The sequence below is a fragment of the Pezoporus occidentalis genome, unplaced genomic scaffold (genome assembly GCF_034315485.1).
Source record: "Pezoporus occidentalis ecotype Australia unplaced genomic scaffold, CSIRO_AGI_Poc_V1 ctg53, whole genome shotgun sequence".
Taxonomy (NCBI): Eukaryota; Metazoa; Chordata; class Aves; order Psittaciformes; family Psittacidae; genus Pezoporus; species Pezoporus occidentalis.
In genome coordinates, this window is record NW_026915866.1 from 6,166,363 (window position 1) to 6,174,193 (window position 7,831).

General features: G+C 34.2%; 1 long non-coding RNA gene across 1 annotated transcript; it reads right to left on the reverse strand.

Moving 5' to 3' along the window:
* Positions 1-1,390: 1,390 nt before the first annotated feature.
* On the reverse strand, positions 1,391-4,921 carry LOC134173458 (uncharacterized). Its single transcript, XR_009968266.1, has 3 exons — positions 4,861-4,921; positions 3,255-3,358; positions 1,391-2,163 (listed from the first exon to the last, which is right to left on the reverse strand). It is a non-coding gene; the product is annotated as an uncharacterized LOC134173458 (long non-coding RNA).
* Between the last annotated feature and the right edge of the window lie 2,910 nt (positions 4,922-7,831).

Sequence of the window (7,831 nt, forward strand, 5' to 3'; positions counted from 1 at the left end):
TTGAACTATACTATATTGACTAACTATATGCTTAGAGAAAGCAATCCTATGTAAAATTAAAAATACATATCTCTTCAAGGTTGCACATACCAAAGCCTTGATTCAACTTTAAAAAAAATCAAATCTCTCTAAAAGTAGCTAAAGAAACAAAAGACATAATTAGTATTAATGCCCATGTGTCATGCACTATTTCTTTCAAATACATATGAAATCATATTATTAAGCACACTTTGGGCAGGGGGAGAGTCTGGAAGGTTATGGATCTATGAAGCAAGTGTGAGCTTTATAGTCCTAACAAATATATCCTCTAGCTGAGGTCACGAGACAGGAGCCAAGAATTTTTTGCCTGGCTATGCTATAACTGCAATAGAGGTAACCACTGAAAGAACCCAGACTTGGCAGATCCTGCTTACATGTTTATGACCATTCACTTTCTCACCTTTGTTTATGTATACAGTGGTCACAGAAACCTAGCTCTGGCTTCTGAGAATCCCAAGTTCACATAGGATTAGTGGCAGCTTTTTCTGTGGAATCAATTGGTACTAAAATATTGCGAATCATCAGTAGTTTAACTTCTGCGTTACATTCAGTAGTTTATTCTTCAAAATAAGTAATTTCAGACACTTAAAATTCCTCTGTTTTGTAAAAGACCTTGTACAGTTACATTAGACTTCACTGAACTGTGATCTCAAACTTTACCATTATAGCCCAATAGTTGGAAAAAAAATCATAGAATAAAAATTAAACAAAGGCTCCTAAACAAAGGCTCCAAAATACCCACAGCATATTTCTACATTTAATTTCAGACACTTACTAAAGTTTTCATCATCTTATGTTCACACATCCTTGCTTGCAAAGTAATCTTTTCCATCTCTATGTGAAATTATGCTGCTTAAGAATAGAAACAAAAAAACTAAACAAAATGAAGTTAGACACAAAGATGCATAGATAGGCAGGCATAGAACTGCAAATGTGGCTTCCTAGTTCTAGCTGTAGTTCACCTACATGCTAAGAAGCATCAGAGAAAAAATGGGTTCAAATCAACCCATTTGTATTTTCAAATATGAAATAGCCTGTAAATCTGAGCAAGTTACAGATATGCGATTACTAAGTAAAACACGACAAGTATCTGTACATAAAATAAAAACCCAAATAGTGAAATATTTGCAAACAACTGAAGGCATACACACATATAAATATTTTCTCATGCCCCCAAATACAACTATTGTGATAGACATTAACTACTGTGTGTCTCCTGCTAATGAGAAACCATGAAGTTACCTAAAATAGAACACAGCTGCAAATTACATCTTTGTGACCAAAGGGTCACCCTCTCTTTTCGGAGACACACCCCCCCCAATCCCCACCCCCCATGAAGCTGACCTCTCTAGGTGACAAAATAAAAATGGTCTTACATGACTGAACATGGACAACATAACTTAAGAATGCCTCTCAGAGATGGGAAACTTGAAATACTTTATATAATTGGGTTCCAAGAGATCCTGAAAATCACATGAAAACAATAACCACTTAAATGGCTGTCCTAAACAAATTCTTTTGTATCTATTTTTTTTTCCAAGGACAGAAGAACAATGTTTTCTTTCTTTTGGAATGCAACAAACTAAGAGCTGTAAACAAAAAGAAAGTTACCTGCAATTTTACATGTCAAATATATGTTAGTTGCTACATAGTCAAGCATTACCAGCAGACTCTCAATATTTGATGATTTCCTAGGCCTCCACTGAAATGAAGTTGCATTAGATCATAGCTTGAATATGCATATACATAAGAATAATGTTCCTGTGTTAGGAGGGAGTATAATTCACAAACTTTGCATGCATATATCTGGGTCTTTCTTGAGATGAGGATGGAGAAGTGACAAGTGTGTGGCAGTAGCCAGGCTACATTAAATGCTGAGCTACTCAGCATGAGCAGTTTGGGGCACATGGATAAGGCATGGTACATGTAGAAATGCCACCCACACAGGGAAGAAGCTCCCAGTGAGTTTAGGAACATCAAGTGGTGACATCTGAGCAAAGATTTTGCACAACTACAGTACTGACATTAGTTGCTTTCATTTCAGCCAAGCCATCTTCAGATACCTCTATCTTTCAGTGGACAGGGCTCTTACAAATATTTATGAGGTCTGGTGTGATTAACCTGCTTTTGTTTAAAAGAAAGAGACTAAGTAACTCAAATCCTAATTATTTCTTAGACTTTTTTTAGGAATCTTTTCAAAGATCATTAACACAGTTTCTCAACATTGGACATGACAATTAGACAGAGTATTTCAACAGTTAATCAACTGGTGTAAAATAGTAATGAATAAAATTCACACATAATTCCACTCAGATTCTCATAACGGTTTAATTAAGCTTTAAGTGATTTGAAACACTTCAGTTGTTTCCCTTCATAAAAGTAAATTTCACCCCTTCTGAATTCTTGTGTAAGCATACTTCTTAAAAATGCCACATTTAAAAAGCATTATTTCTCCCAACAATTGTTTACAGCTTTATATGAAAGACACGTAATCGGAACAGTTGTTATTCTATAGTACTTCATAATGTCTATGTATTTTGATAGGGTTTTTTTCTACCAAGGTAAGAGGAAAACTGTAACTTAATACCCTGAATATATGCAAAATAAAATGTCTCTTCTGGTATATATCAGTTTTAGCTTGTTATTTCACACCTACTAAAAAGGTTTTCCTGTATATTCGTAAAAGACTGGGATTTGAACTTTTAAACAAAAGATACTTTATTTGGAGAAACCCAGAAGCTTAAGACATAGATATTAGGGTCAACATTCTTACCTATACTTAGATAGAAATCTCTTTAATACAGCAGGAATTTCTGAATAAACACTGCAAGAAGTGGTTCTTTATGAAAAAAAGTACATGATATGACTAATAAGAGTTCTAAATGTGGAATTAAGATATTCTAAGAGTAAGAAAACATCTTTGGACATAATGCAACTGAAGCTTCTTCAATTTTTCTATTCCACAGATTGTGTGAAAATTCCCCATATTCATGTTACAGTAATGCTCTTATTAAAGGTGTGCTTTTACTCAATTCTGAGGAGAAAAAAACAAAACAAAACACAAAAAAGCATCTTTCAGTTCAAGAAGGCAATTAGGTATACATAGAAAACCATTTTAATCACAGTTTTAGGCTACAAATAAGTAATACTACATTCAAGACAGAAAATACTCCCAGCTGAACTATATGATTTGTTAACTAAGTAACACAGAACACTTTCATTTCCTCCCTGAAGGTATTCCAATACCTTTTCCCTAGAATATCCAAACTTAGCTGTGAATTAATTATTCTCAAGATATCTTTAGAAATCCATAGGGTTCCTGTAAAGGCATATACAAACGTATAAGCCAACACGTAAAGAATATAATCTTCAAATTCACTGTTTCTCTGTTGCTGAAAACATTGTCCAACTCATTTCAGGAGTCCATAAAATACTGAAATAATTTGAAAAATAACCTCTGCTGCCTACTAGGATGTCTTAAACTGAAAAGTTTCCTGTTACATTATGAAGACTGTTTTGTACTGTGTATTATAGTTAGCTGACTGCCAAATGCAGATTAAGAAGAATACATACTTCTCTGGATACAGATGCGTATAATGACATGGGAATTCACAGTGCCTCAACACTAACTCTCAAGCAGATTCGCATGTCACTCCCTATTTTCCATTTACAAGAACCTAATTACCAATTCTGATATTAAATCATCAGACATGTGGTAAATGGAAGGCATGACAGCATTATTATATAGAAGCTACAATTCTGCTAAAATCTGTATTACTAGCTTTTAAGAAGCAAACCATTATTTATAACCCTGAAAAAACATATCAATATTTATGACATTATAAGTCTCCATGAAAGCCAGCGCCTACTCTACAGAAGAAAAAAAATATAAAATATTATGTGTATATATATATATTCATATATATGTAGTGTGGGTATATATATATGTATGAATATATATACACACACACACACTCTGTTAGGCAGTCTAATCATTTTGCCAAAATTCCATGGAATGTGTATCACAACATCTGAGTCATCAGGCTCATCTTCATGAACACATCATAAACTCCACTATGTAATTTACATATTCTACTATGCCAACTCATAATAAGTTTTTGGTGTCAGAAAAATATTTTGTGAGGAACTGCAAATGAACTGAAATATAGGTGGCTTCACACTCATTTAAAAGGCTGTTTATTTTTTAAGAAGTTCAAGTAATGTCATTGCTCACAGGAAATTTGAAATTTGGGGGAGGAAATACACTATGAATAGAAAAGTAGTGTGTCCCTACTAGGTTAAATACCAGTCACGCACAGCTGATGGAAAGTTATAAACCACCATCCTCTTCACCGATATGGATTTTTCAGGTAAAACTTTGACAAGTCTGCCAAGCTGCCCCAAGAACATAATACTTACATGGATTCCTCAGAGCACTGAGTAGTAGTATCATAACAGCTGCAGACACTGACCAAGAAAGCCAAAGAAACTGTGGTAGTTAAACACCAAATTTACCTGAGAAACCTGAAAGTTCAGTGCTCCATATGTCACCCTCATAGCATGAAAATAAAACCTTATGTTAACTCTCAAGGATATTTGCATGTATTTGACAGACTATTTTTTTTTCTGCCTATTTGCCAGACTACTTGTCCTCTGACGTGATGACATTTGATGTATTATTATCTAATAAAGCCTCTATCCAAGTCATCTCTCGTATACTGTAGGTGAGAGTTACCTAATGAAAGGATACAAAACAATTTTAAAATTAAAATTTATGTGCACTATTCTATTAAAATTTAATCAAGATATCCCGTTACAGACCTTTAGCATGCACTAGACAGCAGTCAATCTCTTCGTCACCTGCAGAAGAAATGTGTCGGCCTTGAAACAGAAACACAAATGTGTAAATGGAGTGCTCAACTCAATTTGTGCAAAAACACCAGAAGATGACCCAGACTGGACATTATCTTTCAAAAACAGAAAAAATAAATCTGAAGGTTTAGAAAAATCCCCAAAACTCTGACAAACAAAAATTTGATGACTGTACTTTTTGGTTGTTTTTTTTTTTTTAAAGTATATGCTGAAAGTTATACATACAAAACACACATTATTGTCAAAGAAGCTTATTAATGCAAAATAGAGCAAAGGAAACAAACAAACAAAAACCAAACAGAAACAACTACCCGGGCTTTTTCCTCTTGTTATCTTTTTTTTAAGAACAAGCTGTCTACAATTACGGACCGTTCATGTAACAACTGCACAAACCTCAAACAAGTTTAACCTTAGGAATGTCCTGGAGAAAAAAAAATAATTAATATGACTATTTATGCTATTCATAATACTTAATATATGTTGAGGAAATGAATTAGAAATACGTTAAAAAGTTACTTAAAACCAGAAAATTAAGAACTAGCAACAATGTAGAGCTGGTATTTGCACAAATAACTATAATTTCAGAATGGCATTCTGGTAAATTATACCAATTTTTGTCAGACTGCTTATTAATTTTATTAATAATGTCAGACTTTTTTTCATATTGAAAATCATCTATAGGTAATAAACACACAATGGGAAGATCTGTTAAAAGTCTCTTTTCAGAATTTAATCATACTCTCCAAAATAACAAAGAGTAAAAGTTAGTAAACCAGTGAAGAAAAAGAACTAAATTTAAGAGCTTGTATAAAATGGTTAGGCATTTTTTGAATAAATGGAAACTGTGACTAAAAAGAGGTACATAGGAAGGAAAATGGAGAATGTAATTGCCATAATACAGCCCATCAGTGGTCCATCTAGTCCAGGACACTCTCGTCAGAAGCATGCATGAAAAATGCTTAATGAAGCAAACAGAACATGCATAAATCATCAGCTGCCTTCAGCAAATGCTTTATAAAATAGAGCTGACTTTACATCAATAGTATTTAAAAAGGGCATGTGCAGACCCATCTCAAAATACTCAAGAAAAAGTGTGTTCAATTCTGCAATTATCTTTTCTACAAATTTTATATTATGCTTCTTTTGTATTTTGGGAAAAAGCGTATTCCCTAGCACTCCTTGGCATTCAAGCTGAGTCTACTGTTTATTAATATATTTTGTCAGCTTATTTTTAAAACCTTGTCTTGCAACAACTTAGAAACGTAACGAAGTTGAGAGTAGCATCACATGAATTGCTCCTTCGTGAAGACTGAGGTTACTTTCTGCTTTCTCATGAATATTACTTATTTCTGTACCAGTAATTCCACTACTCCTCTTTTTGTTCTAGTCCCTTATGAACACACACATCTCTACTTTATAAAACAGAGGGAATAATTTATGAATTAACATGCAGCTACTGAATCATAATTATAATAATACTGTAGAAAATTACTAAATGCAAAGTTTACCATTAAGACACAAGAACCAATTTAACTACCGGATTCCAGTGGCAGAAGCCAGAGGAAGGACAAGCAGCAAAATTATGGCAATAGAAAGTTCACTGAGAGAGAATTCAAAGCAACAAAAAGTTACTGAAATCGAGATTTTCAAAGTTTTGTAACCAGTCTGTCAGGTCAAAGGGACAGAGAGCAGTAGAACAGTACAATCATTCATCAGAAGCTCATGTCAACATGGTGACACTCCACAAATCTGTGCAAGGGATTGTGTGATACAGAGCACATGCCCTGCTCTTTCTAAGCCTCACATTCCCAGGGGCCCAGCCCCCAAAGTTGCACTCAGCCTTTCACACTTGCCACCTTTTAACCATAACCTTACGTGTGTTCCCAGATTTGCTTCTCATTTGGGGATGTTTTTCACTTTGTTGACTAACTGGTTACTTGGCTTTCATGATTTTGCTCCAGAACCTTATATGGGATCTCTAAGCTAATATAGTCGAGATCTATTTTATATTCTATTTAATACCAAAATACTTGTTTCTAATGGTAACAAAAGCATCACTTGCGACTAGCCCTTATGAGAGTCTATCTGACACTAGCACACAAGACAATTTAAAGAATGATTCAACATTAAAACATAAAAAGGAATTGAAAATATGAAGGCCATTAGACCAAAATCAAAACTCTCATTAAGATAAACATCACTTCCTACTGCTTGCTGAAAAATGATCTTTTCTGATAATATTTTCATTTTCAGGGAAAAAAAAAAAAACTAACAGAGTGAAGATTCTAATTTTTTTCAATTCTAATTATCAATTAAATTTTCAATTATTTTACACAGTTTACACAATCATTTTGAATATAAGTGGCTATTTTGTCTTCAGTGGCCAAGAACTGGAGAAAGAGGAAACTTGGTTATTTGCATGACAGATGTCTAAATGCTATACCATGCACTAAATGTTGGTCTCCTTTCCTCAGATACTTAACAGTATCTCCTCTTTTATGATTGTCACTCAGTTGATCTAGCATTATATTACTGTGGCCATTCAGTTTCACAACTGGCTCATCAAAGGAGGTGATGGGCCTCTTCAGGCCTATTATAAACTGTGTTTGGTGAATGATGTGTGCCAGCTGGGGGTATTGCCTTGCTGCATGGGAAGGCAGCATCCTTAACTCATGGACAGCTGAATTTTGATATGACATTATGAGATGGACTGAATGAGTTCTTTGTTGATATACCAGGAAGTCAGGAAGGAAAATTGATCTATTTTTTAAACAAACCATTCCCTCACTAGAAACTGCCTGTGCAGCACCTTCTCTAAACAAAATGGGATTTATTCTCAAAAGCAAAGAAACTGGGGTTCTAGTCTACAGCAAGTAGTATCCAGTTAGTCTCATATGCCTAATGGGTAAAAGTATGTGAA